The sequence below is a fragment of the Megachile rotundata genome, unplaced genomic scaffold (assembly GCF_050947335.1).
Source record: "Megachile rotundata isolate GNS110a unplaced genomic scaffold, iyMegRotu1 scaffold0022, whole genome shotgun sequence".
NCBI classification, from domain to species: Eukaryota; Metazoa; Arthropoda; class Insecta; order Hymenoptera; family Megachilidae; genus Megachile; species Megachile rotundata.
The window spans coordinates 2,762,145-2,786,595 of NW_027473319.1; positions in this window are offsets into that span (position 1 = coordinate 2,762,145).

The following is a 24,451-nucleotide window of genomic DNA, read 5'->3' on the forward strand; positions in this document are numbered from 1 at the left end:
GATTGTGATTGTATGATTGTGATTGCATGATTTTGAATGTATGATTGTGATTGTATGATTGTGATTGTATGATTGTGATTGTATGATTGTGATTTTATGATTGTGATAGTATGATTGTGATTGTATGATTGTGATTGTATGATTGTGATTGTATGATTATGATTGTATGATTGTGATTGTATTATTGTATTTGGGTGATTGTATTTGGGAGATTGTATTTGGGAGATTGTAATTGTATGATTGCGATTGTATGATTGTGATTGTATGATTGCGATTGCATGATTATGATTGTGTGATTGTGATTGCATGATTGTGATTGTATGATTGTGATTGCATGATTTTGAATGTATGATTGTGATTGTATGATTGTGATTGTATGATTGTGATTGTATGATTGTGATAGTATGATTGTGATTGTATGATTGTGATTGTATGATTGTATTTGGGAGATTGTATTTGGGAGATTGTATTTGGGAGATTGTATTTGGGAGATTGTATTTGGGAGATTGTATTTGGGAGATTGTAATTGTATGATTGCGATTGTACGATTGTGATTGTATGATTGCGATTGTATGATTGTGATTGTATGATTGTGATGTATGATTGTAATTGTATTATTATGATTGTATGACTGTGATTGTATGATTGAGATTGTATGATTGAGATTGTATGATTGTGATTGTATGCGTGCGATTGTATGATCGTGATTGTATGATTGTGATTGTATGATTGTGATTGTATGATTGTGATTGTATGATTATGATTGTATGATTGTGATTGTATGATTGTGATTTTATGATTGTGATTGTATGATTGTGATTGTATAATTGTGATAGTATGATTGTGATTGTATGATTGTGATGTATGATTGTAATTGTATGATTATGATTGTATGATTGTGATTGTGTGATTGTGATTGTATGATTGTATTTGGGAGATTGAATTTGGGATATTGTAATTGTATGATTGCGATTGTATGATTGTGATTGTATGATTGTGATTGTATGATTGTGATTGCATGATTGTGATGGTATGATTGTATTTGCGAGATTGTATTTGGGATACTGTAATTGTATGATTGCGATTGTATGATTGCGATTGTATGATTGTGATTGTATGATTGTGTATGTATGATTGTGATTGTATGATTGTATTTGGGAGATTGTATTTGGGATATTGTAATTGTATGATTGCGATTGTATGATTGTGATTGTATGATTGTGATTCTATGATTATGATTGTATGATTGTGATTGTATGATTGTGATTGTATGATTGTGGTTGTGCGATTGTGATTGTACGATTGTGATTGTATGATTGCGATTGCATGATTATAATTGTGTGATTGTGATTGCATGATTGTGATTGTATGATTGTGATTGCATGATTTTGAATGTATGATTGTGATTGTATGATTGTGATTGTATGATTGTGATTGTATGATTGTGATTGTATGATTGTGATTGTATGATTGTGATTGTATGATTGTGATTGTATGATTGTGATTGTATGATTGTGATTGTATGATTGTGATTGTATGATTATGATTGTATGATTGTGATTGTATGATTGTATTTGGGTGATTGTATTTGGGAGATTGTATTTGGAAGATTGTAATTGCATGATTGCGATTGTATGATTGTGATTGTATGATTGCGATTGTATGAATGCGATTGTATGATTGTGATTGTATGATTGTGATTGTATGATTGTGATTGTATGATTGTGATTGTATGATTGTGATTGTATGATTGTGATTGTATGATTGTGATTGTATGATTGTGATTGTATGATTGTGATTGTATGATTATGATTGTATGATTGTGATTGTATGATTGTATTTGGGTGATTGTATTTGGGAGATTGTATTTGGGATATTGTAATTGTATGATTGCGATCGTATGATTGTGATTGTATGATTGTGATGTATGATTGTAATTGTATGATTATGATTGTATGATTGTGATTGTATGATTGTGATTGTGTGATTGAGATTGTATGATTGTGATTGTATGCTTGCGATTGTATGATTGTGATTGTATGATTGTGATTGTATGATTGTGATTGTATGATTGTGATTGTATGATTGTGATTGTCTGATTGTGGTTGTGCGATTGTGATTGCACGATTGTGATTGTACGATTGTGATAGTATGATTGTGATTGTATGATTGTGATTGTATGATTGTGATTGTATGATTGTGATTGTTTGATTGTATTTGGGAGATTGTATTTGGGAGATTGTATTTGGGAGATTGTATTTGGGAGATTGTATTTGGGAGATTGTATTTGGGAGATTGTAATTGTATGATTGCGATTGTACGATTGTGATTGTATGATTGCGATTGTATGATTGTGATTGTATGATTGTGATGTATGATTGTAATTGTATTATTATGATTGTATGACTGTGATTGTATGATTGAGATTGTATGATTGAGATTGTATGATTGTGATTGTATGCGTGCGATTGTATGATCGTGATTGTATGATTGTGATTGTATGATTGTGATTGTATGATTGTGATTGTATGATTATGATTGTATGATTGTGATTGTATGATTGTGATTTTATGATTGTGATTGTATGATTGTGATTGTATAATTGTGATAGTATGATTGTGATTGTATGATTGTGATGTATGATTGTAATTGTATGATTATGATTGTATGATTGTGATTGTGTGATTGTGATTGTATGATTGTATTTGGGAGATTGAATTTGGGATATTGTAATTGTATGATTGCGATTGTATGATTGTGATTGTATGATTGTGATTGTATGATTGTGATTGCATGATTGTGATGGTATGATTGTATTTGCGAGATTGTATTTGGGATACTGTAATTGTATGATTGCGATTGTATGATTGCGATTGTATGATTGTGATTGTATGATTGTGTATGTATGATTGTGATTGTATGATTGTATTTGGGAGATTGTATTTGGGATATTGTAATTGTATGATTGCGATTGTATGATTGTGATTGTATGATTGTGATTCTATGATTATGATTGTATGATTGTGATTGTATGATTGTGATTGTATGATTGTGGTTGTGCGATTGTGATTGTACGATTGTGATTGTATGATTGCGATTGCATGATTATAATTGTGTGATTGTGATTGCATGATTGTGATTGTATGATTGTGATTGCATGATTTTGAATGTATGATTGTGATTGTATGATTGTGATTGTATGATTGTGATTGTATGATTGTGATTGTATGATTGTGATTGTATGATTGTGATTGTATGATTGTGATTGTATGATTGTGATTGTATGATTGTGATTGTATGATTGTGATTGTATGATTATGATTGTATGATTGTGATTGTATGATTGTATTTGGGTGATTGTATTTGGGAGATTGTATTTGGAAGATTGTAATTGCATGATTGCGATTGTATGATTGTGATTGTATGATTGCGATTGTATGAATGCGATTGTATGATTGTGATTGTATGATTGTGATTGTATGATTGTGATTGTATGATTGTGATTGTATGATTGTGATTGTATGATTGTGATTGTATGATTGTGATTGTATGATTGTGATTGTATGATTGTGATTGTATGATTATGATTGTATGATTGTGATTGTATGATTGTATTTGGGTGATTGTATTTGGGAGATTGTATTTGGGATATTGTAATTGTATGATTGCGATCGTATGATTGTGATTGTATGATTGTGATGTATGATTGTAATTGTATGATTATGATTGTATGATTGTGATTGTATGATTGTGATTGTGTGATTGAGATTGTATGATTGTGATTGTATGCTTGCGATTGTATGATTGTGATTGTATGATTGTGATTGTATGATTGTGATTGTATGATTGTGATTGTATGATTGTGATTGTCTGATTGTGGTTGTGCGATTGTGATTGCACGATTGTGATTGTACGATTGTGATAGTATGATTGTGATTGTATGATTGTGATTGTATGATTGTGATTGTATGATTGTGATTGTTTGATTGTATTTGGGAGATTGTATTTGGGAGATTGTATTTGGGAGATTGTATTTGGGAGATTGTAATTGTATGATTGCGATTGTATGATTGTGATTGTATGATTGCGATTGTATGATTGTGATTGTATGATTGTGATGTATGATTGTGATGGTATGATGGTGATTGTATGATTGTGATGTATGACTGTAATCGTATGATTATGATTGTATGATTGTGATTGTATGATTGAGATTGTATGATTGTGATAGTATGATTGTGATTGTATGATTGTGATGTATGATTGTAATTGTATGATTATGATTGTATGATTGTGATTGTGTGATTGTGATTGTATGATTGTATTTGGGAGATTGTATTTGGGATATTGTAATTGTATGATTGCGATTGTATGATTGTGATTGTATGATTGTGATTGTATGATTGTGATTGCATGATTGTGATTGTATGATTGTATTTGGGAGATTGTATTTGGGAGATTGTATTTGGGATATTGTAATTGTATGATTGCGATTGCATGCTTGCGATTGTATGACCGTGATTGTATGATTGTGATTGTATGATTGTGATTGTATGATTGTGATTGTATGATTATGATTGTATGATTGTGATTGTATGATTGTGATTTTATGATTGTGATTGTATGATTGTGATTGTATGATTGTGATAGTATGATTGTGATTGTATGATTGTGATGTATGATTGTAATTGTATGATTATGATTGTATGATTGTGATTGTGTGATTGTGATTGTATGATTGTATTTGGGAGATTGTATTTGGGATATTGTAATTGTATGATTGCGATTGTATGATTGTGATTGTATGATTGTGATTGTATGATTGTGATTGCATGATTGTGATTGTATGATTGTATTTGCGAGATTGTATTTGGGATACTGTAATTGTATGATTGCGATTGTATGATTGCGATTGTATGATTGTGATTGTATGATTGTGTATGTATGATTGTGATTGTATGATTGTATTTGGGAGATTGTATTTGGGATATTGTAATTGTATGATTGCGATTGTATGATTGTGATTGTATGATTGTGATGTATGATTGTAATTGTATGATTATGATTGTATGATTGTGATCGTATGATTGTGATGGTATGATTGTGATTGTATGATTGCGATCGTATGATTGTGATTGTATGATTATGATTGTATGATTGTGATTGTATGATTGCGATTGTATGATTGTGATTGTATGATTAAGTTTGTATTTTTGTGATTTTATGATTGTGATTGTATGATTGTGATTGTATGATTGTGATTGTATGATTGCGATTGTATGAATGCGATTGTGTGATTGTGATTGCATGATTGTGATTGTATGATTGTGATTGTATGATTGTGATTGTCTGATTGTGGTTGTATGATTGTGATTGTATGATTGAGATTGTATGATTGTGATTGTATGATTGCGATTGTATGATTGCGATTGTATGATTGTGATTGTATGATTGTGATTGTATGATTGTGATTGTATGATTGTGAAAGTATGATTGTGATTGTATGATTATGATTGTATGATTGTGGTAGTGCGATTGTGATTGTACGATTGTGATTGTATGATTGCGATTGCATGATTATGATTGTGTGATTGTGATTGCATGATTGTGATTGGATGATTGTGATTGCATGATTTTGAATGTATGGTTGTGATTGTATGATTGTGATTGTATGATTGTGATTGTATGATTGTGATTGTATGATTGTGATAGTATGATTGTGATTGTATGATTGTGATTGTATGATTATGATTGTATGATTGTGATTGTATGATTGTATTTGGGTGATTGTATTTGGGAGATTGTAATTGTATGATTGCGATTGTATGATTGTGATTGTATGATTGTGATTGTATGATTATGATTGTATGATTGTAATTGTATGATTGTGATTGTATGATTGTGGTTGTGCGATTGTGATTGTACGATTGTGATTGTATGATTGCGATTGCATGATTATGATTGTGTGATTGTGATTGCATGATTGCGATTGTATGATTGTGATTGTATGATTGTGATTGTATGATTGTGATTGTATGATTGTATTTGCGAGATTGTATTTGGGATACTGTAATTGTATGATTGCGATTGTATGATTGCGATTGTATGATTGTGATTGTATGATTGTGATGTATGATTGTAATTGTATTATTATGATTGTATGATTATGATTGTATGATTGTGATTGTATGATTGCGATTGCATGATTGTGATTGTATGATTAAGTTTGTATTTTTGTGATTTTATGATTGGGATTGTATGATTGTGATTGTATGATTGTGATTGTATGATTGCGATTGTATGAATGCGATTGTATGATTGTGATTGTATGATTGTGTATGTATGATTGTGATTGTATGATTGTATTTGGGAGATTGTATTTGGGATATTGTAATTGTATGATTGTGATTGTCTGATTGTGGTTGTATGATTGTGATTGTATGATTGAGATTGTATGATTGTAATTGTATGATTGCGATTGTATGATTGCGATTGTATGATTGTGATTGTATGATTGTGATTGTATGATTGTGATTGTATGATTGTGATTGTATGATTGTGATTGTATGATTGTGATTGTATGATTGTGATTGTATGATTGTGAAAGTATGATTGTGATTGTATGATTATGATTGTATGATTGTGGTTGTGCGATTGTGATTGTACGATTGTGATTGTATGATAGTGATTGCATGATTATGATTGTGTTATTGTGATTGCATGATTGTGATTGTATGATTGTGATTGCATGATTTTGAATGTATGATTGTGACTGTATGATTGTGATTGTATGATTGTGATTGTATGATTGTGATTGTATGATTGTGATAGTATGATTGTGATTGTATGATTGTGATTGTATGATTGTGATTGTATGATTATGATTGTATGATTGTGATTGTATGATTGTATTTGGGTGATTGTATTTGGGAGATTGTATTTGGAAGATTGTAATTGTATGATTGCGATTGTATGATTGTGATTGTATGATTGCGATTGTATGAATGCGATTGTATGATTGTGATTGTATGATTGTGATTGTATGATTGTGATTATAGGATTGTGATTGTATGATTGTGATTCTATGATTGTGATTGTATGATTGTGATTGTATGATTGTGATTGTATGATTATGATTGTATGATTGTGATTGTATGATTGTATTTGGGTGATTGTATTTGGGAGATTGTATTTGGGATATTGTAATTGTATGATTGCGATCGTATGATTGTGATTGTATGATTGTGATGTATGATTGTAATTGTATGATTATGATTGTATGATTGTGATTGTATGATTGTGATTGTATGATTGAGATTGTATGATTGTGATTGTATGCTTGCGATTGTATGATTGTGATTGTATGATTGTGATTGTATGATTGTGATTGTATGATTGTGATTGTATGATTGTGATTGTCTGATTGTGGTTGTGCGATTGTGATTGCACGATTGTGATTGTACGATTGTGATAGTATGATTGTGATTGTATGATTGTGATTGTATGATTGTGATTGTATGATTGTGATTGTTTGATTGTATTTGGGAGATTGTATTTGGGAGATTGTAATTGTATGATTGCGATTGTATGATTGTGATTGTATGATTGCGATTGTATGATGGTGATTGTATGATTGTGATGTATGACTGTAATTGTATGATTATGATTGTATGATTGTGATTGTATGATTGAGATTGTATGATTGTGATTGTATGATTATGATTGTATGATTGTGATTGTATGATTGTGATTGTATGATTGTGATTGTATGATTGTGATAGTATGATTGTGATTGTCTGATTGTGGTTGTGCGATTGTGATTGCACGATTGTGATTGTACGATTGTGATAGTATGATTGTGATTGTATGATTGTGATTGTATGATTGTGATTGTATGATTGTGATTGTTTGATTGTATTTGGGAGATTGTATTTGGGAGATTGTAATTGTATGATTGCGATTGTATGATTGTGATTGTATGATTGCGATTGTATGATGGTGATTGTATGATTGTGATGTATGATTGTAATTGTATTATTATGATTGTATGATTATGATTGTATGATTGTGATTGTATGATTGCGATTGTATGATTGTGATTGTATGATTAAGTTTGTATTTTTGTGATTTTATGATTGGGATTGTATGATTGTGATTGTATGATTGTGATTGTATGATTGCGATTGTATGAATGCGATTGTATGATTGTGATTGTATGATTGTGTATGTATGATTGTGATTGTATGATTGTATTTGGGAGATTGTATTTGGGATATTGTAATTGTATGATTGTGATTGTCTGATTGTGGTTGTATGATTGTGATTGTATGATTGAGATTGTATGATTGTGATTGTATGATTGCGATTGTATGATTGCGATTGTATGACTGTGATTCTATGATTGTGATTGTATGATTGTGATTGTATGATTGTGATTGTATGATTGTGATTGTATGATTGTGATTGTATGATTGTGATTGCATGATTGTGAAAGTATGATTGTGATTGTATGATTATGATTGTATGATTGTGGTTGTGCGATTGTGATTGTACGATTGTGATTGTATGATAGTGATTGCATGATTATGATTGTGTTATTGTGATTGCATGATTGTGATTGTATGATTGTGATTGCATGATTTTGAATGTATGATTGTGACTGTATGATTGTGATTGTATGATTGTGATTGTATGATTGTGATTGTATGATTGTGATAGTATGATTGTGATTGTATGATTGTGATTGTATGATTGTGATTGTATGATTATGATTGTATGATTGTGATTGTATGATTGTATTTGGGTGATTGTATTTGGGAGATTGTATTTGGAAGATTGTAATTGTATGATTGCGATTGTATGATTGTGATTGTATGATTGCGATTGTATGAATGCGATTGTATGATTGTGATTGTATGATTGTGATTGTATGATTGTGATTGTATGATTGTGATTGTATGATTGTGATTGTATGATTGTGATTGTATGATTGTGATTGTATGATTGTGATTGTATGATTGTGTATGTATGATTGTGATTGTATGATTGTATATGGGAGATTGTATTTGGGATATTGTAATTGTATGATTGCGATTGTATGATTGTGATTGTATGATTGTGATTGTATGATTGTGATTGCATGAGTGTGATTGTATGATTGTATTTGCGAGATTGTATTTGGGATACTGTAATTGTATGATTGCGATTGTATGATTGCGATTGTATGATTGTGATTGTATGATTGTGTATGTATGATTGTGATTGTATGATTGTATTTGGGAGATTGTATTTGGGATATTGTAATTGTATGATTGCGATTGTATGATTGTGTTTGTATGATTGTGATGTATGATTGTAATTGTATGATTATGATTGTATGATTGTGATCGTATGATTGTGATGGTATGATTGTGATTGTATGATTGCGATCGTATGATTGTGATTGTATGATTATGATTGTATGATTGTGATTGTATGATTGCGATTGTATGATTGTGATTGTATGATTAAGTTTGTATTTTTGTGATTTTATGATTGTGATTGTATGAATGCGATTGTATGATTGTAATTGCATAATTGTGATTGTATGATTGCGATTGTATGATTGTGATTGTATGATTGCGATTGCATGATTATGATTGTGTGATTGTGATTGCATGATTGTGATTGTATGATTGTGATTGCATGATTTTGAATGTATGATTGTGATTGTATGATTGTGATTGTATGATTGTGATTGTATGATTGTGATTGTATGATTGTGATTTTATGATTGTGATAGTATGATTGTGATTGTATGATTGTGATTGTATGATTGTGATTGTATGATTGTGATTGTCTGATTGTGGTTGTGCGATTGTGATTGCACGATTGTGATTGTACGATTGTGATAGTATGATTGTGATTGTATGATTGTGATTGTATGATTGTGATTGTATGATTGTGAAAGTATGATTGTGATTGTATGATTGTGATTGTATGATTGTGATTGTATGATTGTGATTGTGTGCTTGCGATTGTATGATTGCGATTGTATGATTGTGATTGTATGATTGTGATTGTATGATTGTGATTGTATGATTATGATTGTATGACTGTGATTGTATGATTGTGATAGTATGATTGTGATTGTATGATTGTGATTGTATGATTGTATTTGGGAGATTGTATTTGGGAGATTGTATTTGGGAGATTGTATTTGGGAGATTGTATTTGGGAGATTGTATTTGGGAGATTGTATTTGGGAGATTGTAATTGTATGATTGCGATTGTACGATTGTGATTGTATGATTGCGATTGTATGATTGTGATTGTATGATTGTGATGTATGATTGTAATTGTATTATTATGATTGTATGACTGTGATTGTATGATTGAGATTGTATGATTGAGATTGTATGATTGTGATTGTATGCGTGCGATTGTATGATCGTGATTGTATGATTGTGATTGTATGATTGTGATTGTATGATTGTGATTGTATGATTATGATTGTATGATTGTGATTGTATGATTGTGATTTTATGATTGTGATTGTATGATTGTGATTGTATAATTGTGATAGTATGATTGTGATTGTATGATTGTGATGTATGATTGTAATTGTATGATTATGATTGTATGATTGTGATTGTGTGATTGTGATTGTATGATTGTATTTGGGATATTGTAATTGTATGATTGCGATTGTATGACTGTGATTGTATGATTGTGATTGTATGATTGTGATTGGATGATTGTGATTGTATGATTGTATTTGCGAGATTGTATTTGGGATACTGTAATTGTATGATTGCGATTGTATGATTGCGATTGTATGATTGTGATTGTATGATTGTGTATGTATGATTGTGATTGTATGATTGTATTTGGGATATTGTAATTGTATGATTGCGATTGTATGATTGTGATTGTATGATTGTGATTCTATGATTATGATTGTATGATTGTGATTGTATGATTGTGATTGTATGATTGTGGTTGTGCGATTGTGATTGTACGATTGTGATTGTATGATTGCGATTGCATGATTATGATTGTGTGATTGTGATTGCATGATTGTGATTGTATGATTGTGATTGCATGATTTTGAATGTATGATTGTGATTGTATGATTGTGATTGTATGATTGTGATTGTATGATTGTGATTGTATGATTGTGATTGTATGATTGTGATTGTATGATTGTGATTGTATGATTGTGTATGTATGATTGTGATTGTATGATTGTATTTGGGAGATTGTATTTGGGATATTGTAATTGTATGATTGCGATTGTATGATTAAGTTTGTATTTTTGTGATTTTATGATTGTGATTGTATGATTGTGATTGTATGATTGCGATTGTATGATTGCGATTGTATGATTAAGTTTGTATTTTTGTGATTTTATGATTGGGATTGTATGATTGTGATTGTATGATTGTGATTGTATGATTGCGATTGTATGAATGCGATTGTATGATTGTGATTGTATGACTGTGTATGTATGATTGTGATTGTATGATTGTATTTGGGAGATTGTATTTGGGATATTGTAATTGTATGATTGTGATTGTCTGATTGTGGTTGTATGATTGTGATTGTATGATTGAGATTGTATGATTGTGATTCTATGATTGTGATTGTATGATTGTGATTGTATGATTGTGATTGTGTGATTGCGATTGTATGATTGTGATTGTATGATTGTGAAAGTATGATTGTGATTGTATGATTATGATTGTATGATTGTGGTTGTGCGATTGTGATTGTACGATTGTGATTGTATGATAGTGATTGCATGATTATGATTGTGTTATTGTGATTGCATGATTGTGATTGTATGATTGTGATTGCATGATTTTGAATGTATGATTGTGACTGTATGATTGTGATTGTATGATTGTGATTGTATGATTGTGATTGTATGATTGTGATTGTATGATTGTGATAGTATGATTGTGATTGTATGATTGTGATTGTATGATTGTGATTGTATGATTGTGATTGTATGATTGTGATTGTATGATTGTGATTGTATGATTGTGATTGTCTGATTGTGGTTGTGCGATTGTGATTGCACGATTGTGATTGTACGATTGTGATAGTATGATTGTGATTGTATGATTGTGATTGTATGATTGTGATTGTATGATTGTGATTGTTTGATTGTATTTGGGAGATTGTATTTGGGAGATTGTATTTGGGAGATTGTATTTGGGAGATTGTAATTGTATGATTGCGATTGTATGATTGTGATTGTATGATTGCGATTGTATGATTGTGATTGTATGATTGTGATGAATGATTGTAATTTTATGATTGTGATTGTATGAATGTGATTGTATGAATGTGATTCTATGATTGTATCTGGGAGATTGTATTTGGGAGATTGTATTTGGGAGATTGTAATTGTATGATTGCGATTGTATGATTGTGATTGTATGATTGCGATTGTATGATTGTGATTGTATGATTGTGATGTATGATTGTGATGGTATGATGGTGATTGTATGATTGTGATGTATGACTGTAATCGTATGATTATGATTGTATGATTGTGATTGTATGATTGAGATTGTATGATTGTGATTGTATGCTTGCGATTGTATGATTGTGATTGTATGATTGTGATTGTATGATTGTGATTGTATGATTATGATTGTATGACTGTGATTGTATGATTGTGATAGTATGATTGTGATTGTATGATTGTGATTGTATGATTGTATTTGGGAGATTGTATTTGGGAGATTGTATTTGGGAGATTGTATTTGGGAGATTGTAATTGTATGATTGCGATTGTACGATTGTGATTGTATGATTGCGATTGTATGATTGTGATTGTATGATTGTGATGTATGATTGTAATTGTATTATTATGATTGTATGACTGTGATTGTATGATTGAGATTGTATGATTGAGACTGTATGATTGTGATTGTATGCTTGCGATTGTATGACCGTGATTGTATGATTGTGATTGTATGATTGTGATTGTATGATTGTGATTGTATGATTATGATTGTATGATTGTGATTGTATGATTGTGATTGTATGATTGTGATTGTATGATTGTGATTGCATGATTGTGATTGTATGATTGTATTTGCGAGATTGTATTTGGGATACTGTAATTGTATGATTGCGATTGTATGATTGCGATTGTATGATTGCGATTGTATGATTGTGATTGTATGATTGTGTATGTATGATTGTGATTGTATGATTGTATTTGGGAGATTGTATTTGGGATATTGTAATTGTATGATTGCGATTGTATGATTGTGATTGTATGATTGTGATTCTATGATTATGATTGTATGATTGTGATTGTATGATTGTGATTGTATGATTGTGGTTGTGCGATTGTGATTGTACGATTGTGATTGTATGATTGCGATTGCATGATTATAATTGTGTGATTGTGATTGCATGATTGTGATTGTATGATTGTGATTGCATGATTTTGAATGTATGATTGTGATTGTATGATTGTGATTGTATGATTGTGATTGTATGATTGTGATTGTATGATTGTGATTGTATGATTGTGATTGTATGATTGTGATTGTATGATTGTGATTGTATGATTGTGATTGTATGATTGTGATTGTATGATTGTGATTGTATGATTATGATTGTATGATTGTGATTGTATGATTGTATTTGGGTGATTGTATTTGGGAGATTGTATTTGGAAGATTGTAATTGCATGATTGCGATTGTATGATTGTGATTGTATGATTGCGATTGTATGAATGCGATTGTATGATTGTGATTGTATGATTGTGATTGTATGATTGTGATTGTATGATTGTGATTGTATGATTGTGATTGTATGATTGTGATTGTATGATTGTGATTGTATGATTGTGATTGTATGATTGTGATTGTATGATTATGATTGTATGATTGTGATTGTATGATTGTATTTGGGTGATTGTATTTGGGAGATTGTATTTGGGAGATTGTAATTGTATGATTGCGATTGTATGATTGTGATTGTATGATTGCGATTGTATGATTGTGATTGTATGATTGTGATGTATGATTGTGATGGTATGATGGTGATTGTATGATTGTGATGTATGACTGTAATCGTATGATTATGATTGTATGATTGTGATTGTATGATTGAGATTGTATGATTGTGATTGTATGCTTGCGATTGTATGATTGTGATTGTATGATTGTGATTGTATGATTGTGATTGTATGATTGTGATTGTATGATTATGATTGTATGACTGTGATTGTATGATTGTGATAGTATGATTGTGATTGTATGATTGTGATTGTATGATTGTATTTGGGAGATTGTATTTGGGAGATTGTATTTGGGAGATTGTATTTGGGAGATTGTAATTGTATGATTGCGATTGTACGATTGTGATTGTATGATTGCGATTGTATGATTGTGATTGTATGATTGTGATGTATGATTGTAATTGTATTATTATGATAGTATGACTGTGATTGTATGATTGAGATTGTATGATTGAGACTGTATGATTGTGATTGTATGCTTGCGATTGTATGACCGTGATTGTATGATTGTGATTGTATGATTGTGATTGTATGATTGTGATTGTATGATTATGATTGTATGATTGTGATTGTATGATTGTGATTGTATGATTGTGATTGTATGATTGTGATTGCATGATTGTGATTGTATGATTGTATTTGCGAGATTGTATTTGGGATACTGTAATTGTATGATTGCGATTGTATGATTGCGATTGTATGATTGCGATTGTATGATTGTGATTGTATGATTGTGTATGTATGATTGTGATTGTATGATTGTATTTGGGAGATTGTATTTGGGATATTGTAATTGTATGATTGCGATTGTATGATTGTGATTGTATGATTGTGATTCTATGATTATGATTGTATGATTGTGATTGTATGATTGTGATTGTATGATTGTGGTTGTGCGATTGTGATTGTACGATTGTGATTGTATGATTGCGATTGCATGATTATAATTGTGTGATTGTGATTGCATGATTGTGATTGTATGATTGTGATTGCATGATTTTGAATGTATGATTGTGATTGTATGATTGTGATTGTATGATTGTGATTGTATGATTGTGATTGTATGATTGTGATTGTATGATTGTGATTGTATGATTGTGATTGTATGATTGTGATTGTATGATTGTGATTGTATGATTGTGATTGTATGATTGTGATTGTATGATTGTGATTGTATGATTATGATTGTATGATTGTGATTGTATGATTGTATTTGGGTGATTGTATTTGGGAGATTGTATTTGGAAGATTGTAATTGCATGATTGCGATTGTATGATTGTGATTGTATGATTGCGATTGTATGAATGCGATTGTATGATTGTGATTGTATGATTGTGATTGTATGATTGTGATTGTATGATTGTGATTGTATGATTGTGATTGTATGATTGTGATTGTATGATTGTGATTGTATGATTGTGATTGTATGATTGTGATTGTATGATTATGATTGTATGATTGTGATTGTATGATTGTATTTGGGTGATTGTATTTGGGAGATTGTATTTGGGATATTGTAATTGTATGTTTGCGATCGTATGATTGTGATTGTATGATTGTGATGTATGATTGTAATTGTATGATTATGATTGTATGATTGTGATTGTATGATTGTGATTGTGTGATTGAGATTGTATGATTGTGATTGTATGCTTGCGATTGTATGATTGTGATTGTATGATTGTGATTGTATGATTGTGATTGTATGATTGTGATTGTATGATTGTGATTGTCTGATTGTGGTTGTGCGATTGTGATTGCACGATTGTGATTGTACGATTGTGATAGTATGATTGTGATTGTATGATTGTGATTGTATGATTGTGATTGTATGATTGTGATTGTTTGATTGTATTTGGGAGATTGTATTTGGGAGATTGTATTTGGGAGATTGTAATTGTATGATTGCGATTGTATGATTGTGATTGTATGATTGCGATTGTATGATTGTGATTGTATGATTGTGATGTATGATTGTGATGGTATGATGGTGATTGTATGATTGTGATGTATGACTGTAATCGTATGATTATGATTGTATGATTGTGATTGTATGATTGAGATTGTATGATTGTGATTGTATGCTTGCGATTGTATGATTGTGATTGTATGATTGTGATTGTATGATTGTGATTGTATGATTGTGATTGTATGATTATGATTGTATGACTGTGATTGTATGATTGTGATAGTATGATTGTGATTGTATGATTGTGATTGTATGATTGTATTTGGGAGATTGTATTTGGGAGATTGTATTTGGGAGATTGTATTTGGGAGATTGTAATTGTATGATTGCGATTGTACGATTGTGATTGTATGATTGCGATTGTATGATTGTGATTGTATGATTGTGATGTATGATTGTAATTGTATTATTATGATTGTATGACTGTGATTGTATGATTGAGATTGTATGATTGAGATTGTATGATTGTGATTGTATGCTTGCGATTGTATGACCGTGATTGTATGATTGTGATTGTATGATTGTGATTGTATGATTGTGATTGTATGATTATGATTGTATGATTGTGATTGTATGATTGTGATTTTATGATTATGATTGTATGATTGTGATTGTATGATTGTGATAGTATGATTGTGATTGTATGATTGTGATGTATGATTGTAATTGTATGATTATGATTGTATGATTGTGATTGTGTGATTGTGATTGTATGATTGTATTTGGGAGATTGTATTTGGGATATTGTAATTGTATGATTGCGATTGTATGATTGTGATTGTATGATTGTGATTGTATGATTGTGATTGCATGATTGTGATTGTATGATTGTATTTGCGAGATTGTATTTGGGATACTGTAATTGTATGATTGCGATTGTATGATTGCGATTGTATGATTGTGATTGTATGATTGTGTATGTATGATTGTGATTGTATGATTGTATTTGGGAGATTGTATTTGGGATATTGTAATTGTATGATTGCGATTGTATGATTGTGATTGTATGATTGTGATGTATGATTGTAATTGTATGATTATGATTGTATGATTGTGATCGTATGATTGTGATGGTATGATTGTGATTGTATGATTGCGATCGTATGATTGTGATTGTATGATTATGATTGTATGATTGTGATTGTATGATTGCGATTGTATGATTGTGATTGTATGATTAAGTTTGTATTTTTGTGATTTTATGATTGTGATTGTATGATTGTGATTGTATGATTGTGATTGTATGATTGCGATTGTATGAATGCGATTGTATGATTGTGATTGCATAATTGTGATTGTATGATTGTGATTGTATGATTGTGATTGTCTGATTGTGGTTGTATGATTGTGATTGTATGATTGAGATTGTATGATTGTGATTGTATGATTGCGATTGTATGATTGCGATTGTATGATTGTGATTGTATGATTGTGATTGTATGATTGTGATTGTATGATTGTGAAAGTATGATTGTGATTGTATGATTATGATTGTATGATTGTGGTAGTGCGATTGTGATTGTACGATTGTGATTGTATGATTGCGATTGCATGATTATGATTGTGTGATTGTGATTGCATGATTGTGATTGGATGATTGTGATTGCATGATTTTGAATGTATGGTTGTGATTGTATGATTGTGATTGTATGATTGTGATTGTATGATTGTGATTGTATGATTGTGATAGTATGATTGTGATTGTATGATTGTGATTGTATGATTATGATTGTATGATTGTGATTGTATGATTGTATTTGGGTGATTGTATTTGGGAGATTGTAATTGTATGATTGCGATTGTATGATTGTGATTGTATGATTGTGATTGTATGATTATGATTGTATGATTGTAATTGTATGATTGTGATTGTATGATTGTGGTTGTGCGATTGTGATTGTACGATTGTGATTGTATGATTGCGATTGCATGATTATGATTGTGTGATTGTGATTGCATGATTGCGATTGTATGATTGTGATTGTATGATTGTGATTGTATGATTGTGATTGTATGATTGTATTTGCGAGATTGTATTTGGGATACTGTAATTGTATGATTGCGATTGTATGATTGCGATTGTATGATTGTGATTGTATGATTGTGATGTATGATTGTAATTGTATTATTATGATTGTATGATTATGATTGTATGATTGTGATTGTATGATTGCGATTGTATGATTGTGATTGTATGATTAAGTTTGTATTTTTGTGATTTTATGATTGGGATTGTATGATTGTGATTGTATGATTGTGATTGTATGATTGCGATTGTATGAATGCGATTGTATGATTGTGATTGTATGATTGTGTATGTATGATTGTGATTGTATGATTGTATTTGGGAGATTGTATTTGGGATATTGTAATTGTATGATTGTGATTGTCTGATTGTGGTTGTATGATTGTGATTGTATGATTGAGATTGTATGATTGTAATTGTATGATTGCGATTGTATGATTGCGATTGTATGATTGTGATTGTATGATTGTGATTGTATGATTGTGATTGTATGATTGTGATTGTATGATTGTGATTGTATGATTGTGATTGTATGATTGTGATTGTATGATTGTGATTGTATGATTGTGAAAGTATGATTGTGATTGTATGATTATGATTGTATGATTGTGGTTGTGCGATTGTGATTGTACGATTGTGATTGTATGATAGTGATTGCATGATTATGATTGTGTTATTGTGATTGCATGATTGTGATTGTATGATTGTGATTGCATGATTTTGAATGTATGATTGTGACTGTGTGATTGTGATTGTATGATTGTGATTGTATGATTGTGATTGTATGATTGTGATAGTATGATTGTGATTGTATGATTGTGATTGTATGATTGTGATTGTATGATTATGATTGTATGATTGTGATTGTATGATTGTATTTGGGTGATTGTATTTGGGAGATTGTATTTGGAAGATTGTAATTGTATGATTGCGATTGTATGATTGTGATTGTATGATTGCGATTGTATGAATGCGATTGTATGATTGTGATTGTATGATTGTGATTGTATGATTGTGATTATAGGATTGTGATTGTATGATTGTGATTCTATGATTGTGATTGTATGATTGTGATTGTATGATTGTGATTGTATGATTATGATTGTATGATTGTGATTGTATGATTGTATTTGGGTGATTGTATTTGGGAGATTGTATTTGGGATATTGTAATTGTATGATTGCGATCGTATGATTGTGATTGTATGATTGTGATGTATGATTGTAATTGTATGATTATGATTGTATGATTGTGATTGTATGATTGTGATTGTATGATTGAGATTGTATGATTGTGATTGTATGACTGTGATTGTATGATTGAGATTGTATGATTGAGACTGTATGATTGTGATTGTATGCTTGCGATTGTATGACCGTGATTGTATGATTGTGATTGTATGATTGTGATTGTATGATTGTGATTGTATGATTATGATTGTATGATTGTGATTGTATGATTGTGATTGTATGATTGTGATTGTATGATTGTGATTGCATGATTGTGATTGTATGATTGTATTTGCGAGATTGTATTTGGGATACTGTAATTGTATGATTGCGATTGTATGATTGCGATTGTATGATTGCGATTGTATGATTGTGATTGTATGATTGTGTATGTATGATTGTGATTGTATGATTGTATTTGGGAGATTGTATTTGGGATATTGTAATTGTATGATTGCGATTGTATGATTGTGATTGTATGATTGTGATTCTATGATTATGATTGTATGATTGTGATTGTATGATTGTGATTGTATGATTGTGGTTGTGCGATTGTGATTGTACGATTGTGATTGTATGATTGCGATTGCATGATTATAATTGTGTGATTGTGATTGCATGATTGTGATTGTATGATTGTGATTGCATGATTTTGAATGTATGATTGTGATTGTATGATTGTGATTGTATGATTGTGATTGTATGATTGTGATTGTATGATTGTGATTGTATGATTGTGATTGTATGATTGTGATTGTATGATTGTGATTGTATGATTGTGATTGTATGATTGTGATTGTATGATTGTGATTGTATGATTGTGATTGTATGATTGTGATTGTATGATTATGATTGTATGATTGTGATTGTATGATTGTATTTGGGTGATTGTATTTGGGAGATTGTATTTGGAAGATTGTAATTGCATGATTGCGATTGTATGATTGTGATTGTATGATTGCGATTGTATGAATGCGATTGTATGATTGTGATTGTATGATTGTGATTGTATGATTGTGATTGTATGATTGTGATTGTATGATTGTGATTGTATGATTGTGATTGTATGATTGTGATTGTATGATTGTGATTGTATGATTGTGATTGTATGATTATGATTGTATGATTGTGATTGTATGATTGTATTTGGGTGATTGTATTTGGGAGATTGTATTTGGGATATTGTAATTGTATGATTGCGATCGTATGATTGTGATTGTATGATTGTGATGTATGATTGTAATTGTATGATTATGATTGTATGATTGTGATTGTATGATTGTGATTGTGTGATTGAGATTGTATGATTGTGATTGTATGCTTGCGATTGTATGATTGTGATTGTATGATTGTGATTGTATGATTGTGATTGTATGATTGTGATTGTATGATTGTGATTGTCTGATTGTGGTTGTGCGATTGTGATTGCACGATTGTGATTGTACGATTGTGATAGTATGATTGTGATTGTATGATTGTGATTGTATGATTGTGATTGTATGATTGTGATTGTTTGATTGTATTTGGGAGATTGTATTTGGGAGATTGTATTTGGGAGATTGTATTTGGGAGATTGTAATTGTATGATTGCGATTGTATGATTGTGATTGTATGATTGCGATTGTATGATTGTGATTGTATGATTGTGATGTATGATTGTGATGGTATGATGGTGATTGTATGATTGTGATGTATGACTGTAATCGTATGATTATGATTGTACGATTGTGATTGTATGATTGCGATTGTATGATTGTGATTGTATGATTGTGATGTATGATTGTAATTGTATTATTATGATTGTATGACTGTGATTGTATGATTGAGATTGTATGATTGAGATTGTATGATTGTGATTGTATGCTTGCGATTGTATGACCGTGATTGTATGATTGTGATTGTATGATTGTGATTGTATGATTGTGATTGTATGATTATGATTGTATGATTGTGATTGTATGATTGTGATTTTATGATTATGATTGTATGATTGTGATTGTATGATTGTGATAGTATGATTGTGATTGTATGATTGTGATGTATGATTGTAATTGTATGATTATGATTGTATGATTGTGATTGTGTGATTGTGATTGTATGATTGTATTTGGGAGATTGTATTTGGGATATTGTAATTGTATGATTGCGATTGTATGATTGTGATTGTATGATTGTGATTGTATGATTGTGATTGCATGATTGTGATTGTATGATTGTATTTGCGAGATTGTATTTGGGATACTGTAATTGTATGATTGCGATTGTATGATTGCGATTGTATGATTGTGATTGTATGATTGTGTATGTATGATTGTGATTGTATGATTGTATTTGGGAGATTGTATTTGGGATATTGTAATTGTATGATTGCGATTGTATGATTGTGATTGTATGATTGTGATGTATGATTGTAATTGTATGATTATGATTGTATGATTGTGATCGTATGATTGTGATGGTATGATTGTGATTGTATGATTGCGATCGTATGATTGTGATTGTATGATTATGATTGTATGATTGTGATTGTATGATTGCGATTGTATGATTGTGATTGTATGATTAAGTTTGTATTTTTGTGATTTTATGATTGTGATTGTATGATTGTGATTGTATGATTGTGATTGTATGATTGCGATTGTATGAATGCGATTGTATGATTGTGATTGCATAATTGTGATTGTATGATTGTGATTGTATGATTGTGATTGTCTGATTGTGGTTGTATGATTGTGATTGTATGATTGAGATTGTATGATTGTGATTGTATGATTGCGATTGTATGATTGCGATTGTATGATTGTGATTGTATGATTGTGATTGTATGATTGTGATTGTATGATTGTGAAAGTATGATTGTGATTGTATGATTATGATTGTATGATTGTGGTAGTGCGATTGTGATTGTACGATTGTGATTGTATGATTGCGATTGCATGATTATGATTGTGTGATTGTGATTGCATGATTGTGATTGGATGATTGTGATTGCATGATTTTGAATGTATGGTTGTGATTGTATGATTGTGATTGTATGATTGTGATTGTATGATTGTGATTGTATGATTGTGATAGTATGATTGTGATTGTATGATTGTGATTGTATGATTATGATTGTATGATTGTGATTGTATGATTGTATTTGGGTGATTGTATTTGGGAGATTGTAATTGTATGATTGCGATTGTATGATTGTGATTGTATGATTGTGATTGTATGATTATGATTGTATGATTGTAATTGTATGATTGTGATTGTATGATTGTGGTTGTGCGATTGTGATTGTACGATTGTGATTGTATGATTGCGATTGCATGATTATGATTGTGTGATTGTGATTGCATGATTGCGATTGTATGATTGTGATTGTATGATTGTGATTGTATGATTGTGATTGTATGATTGTATTTGCGAGATTGTATTTGGGATACTGTAATTGTATGATTGCGATTGTATGATTGCGATTGTATGATTGTGATTGTATGATTGTGATGTATGATTGTAATTGTATTATTATGATTGTATGATTATGATTGTATGATTGTGATTGTATGATTGCGATTGTATGATTGTGATTGTATGATTAAGTTTGTATTTTTGTGATTTTATGATTGGGATTGTATGATTGTGATTGTATGATTGTGATTGTATGATTGCGATTGTATGAATGCGATTGTATGATTGTGATTGTATGATTGTGTATGTATGATTGTGATTGTATGATTGTATTTGGGAGATTGTATTTGGGATATTGTAATTGTATGATTGTGATTGTCTGATTGTGGTTGTATGATTGTGATTGTATGATTGAGATTGTATGATTGTAATTGTATGATTGCGATTGTATGATTGCGATTGTATGATTGTGATTGTATGATTGTGATTGTATGATTGTGATTGTATGATTGTGATTGTATGATTGTGATTGTATGATTGTGATTGTATGATTGTGATTGTATGATTGTGAAAGTATGATTGTGATTGTATGATTATGATTGTATGATTGTGGTTGTGCGATTGTGATTGTACGATTGTGATTGTATGATAGTGATTGCATGATTATGATTGTGTTATTGTGATTGCATGATTGTGATTGTATGATTGTGATTGCATGATTTTGAATGTATGATTGTGACTGTATGATTGTGATTGTATGATTGTGATTGTATGATTGTGATTGTATGATTGTGATTGTATGATTGTGATAGTATGATTGTGATTGTATGATTGTGATTGTATGATTGTGATTGTATGATTATGATTGTATGATTGTGATTGTATGATTGTATTTGGGTGATTGTATTTGGGAGATTGTATTTGGAAGATTGTAATTGTATGATTGCGATTGTATGATTGTGATTGTATGATTGCGATTGTATGAATGCGATTGTATGATTGTGATTGTATGATTGTGATTGTATGATTGTGATTATAGGATTGTGATTGTATGATTGTGATTCTATGATTGTGATTGTATGATTGTGATTGTATGATTGTGATTGAATGATTATGATTGTATGATTGTGATTGTATGATTGTATTTGGGTGATTGTATTTGGGAGATTGTATTTGGGATATTGTAATTGTATGATTGCGATCGTATGATTGTGATTGTATGATTGTGATGTATGATTGTAATTGTATGATTATGATTGTATGATTGTGATTGTATGATTGTGATTGTATGATTGAGATTGTATGATTGTGATTGTATGCTTGCGATTGTATGATTGTGATTGTATGATTGTGATTGTATGATTGTGATTGTATGATTGTGATTGTATGATTGTGATTGTCTGATTGTGGTTGTGCGATTGTGATTGCACGATTGTGATTGTACGATTGTGATAGTATGATTGTGATTGTATGATTGTGATTGTATGATTGTGATTGTATGATTGTGATTGTTTGATTGTATTTGGGAGATTGTATTTGGGAGATTGTAATTGTATGATTGCGATTGTATGATTGTGATTGTATGATTGCGATTGTATGATGGTGATTGTATGATTGTGATGTATGACTGTAATTGTATGATTATGATTGTATGATTGTGATTGTATGATTGAGATTGTATGATTGTGATTGTATGATTATGATTGTATGATTGTGATTGTATGATTGTGATTGTATGATTGTGATTGTATGATTGTGATAGTATGATTGTGATTGTTTGATTGTATTTGGGAGATTGTA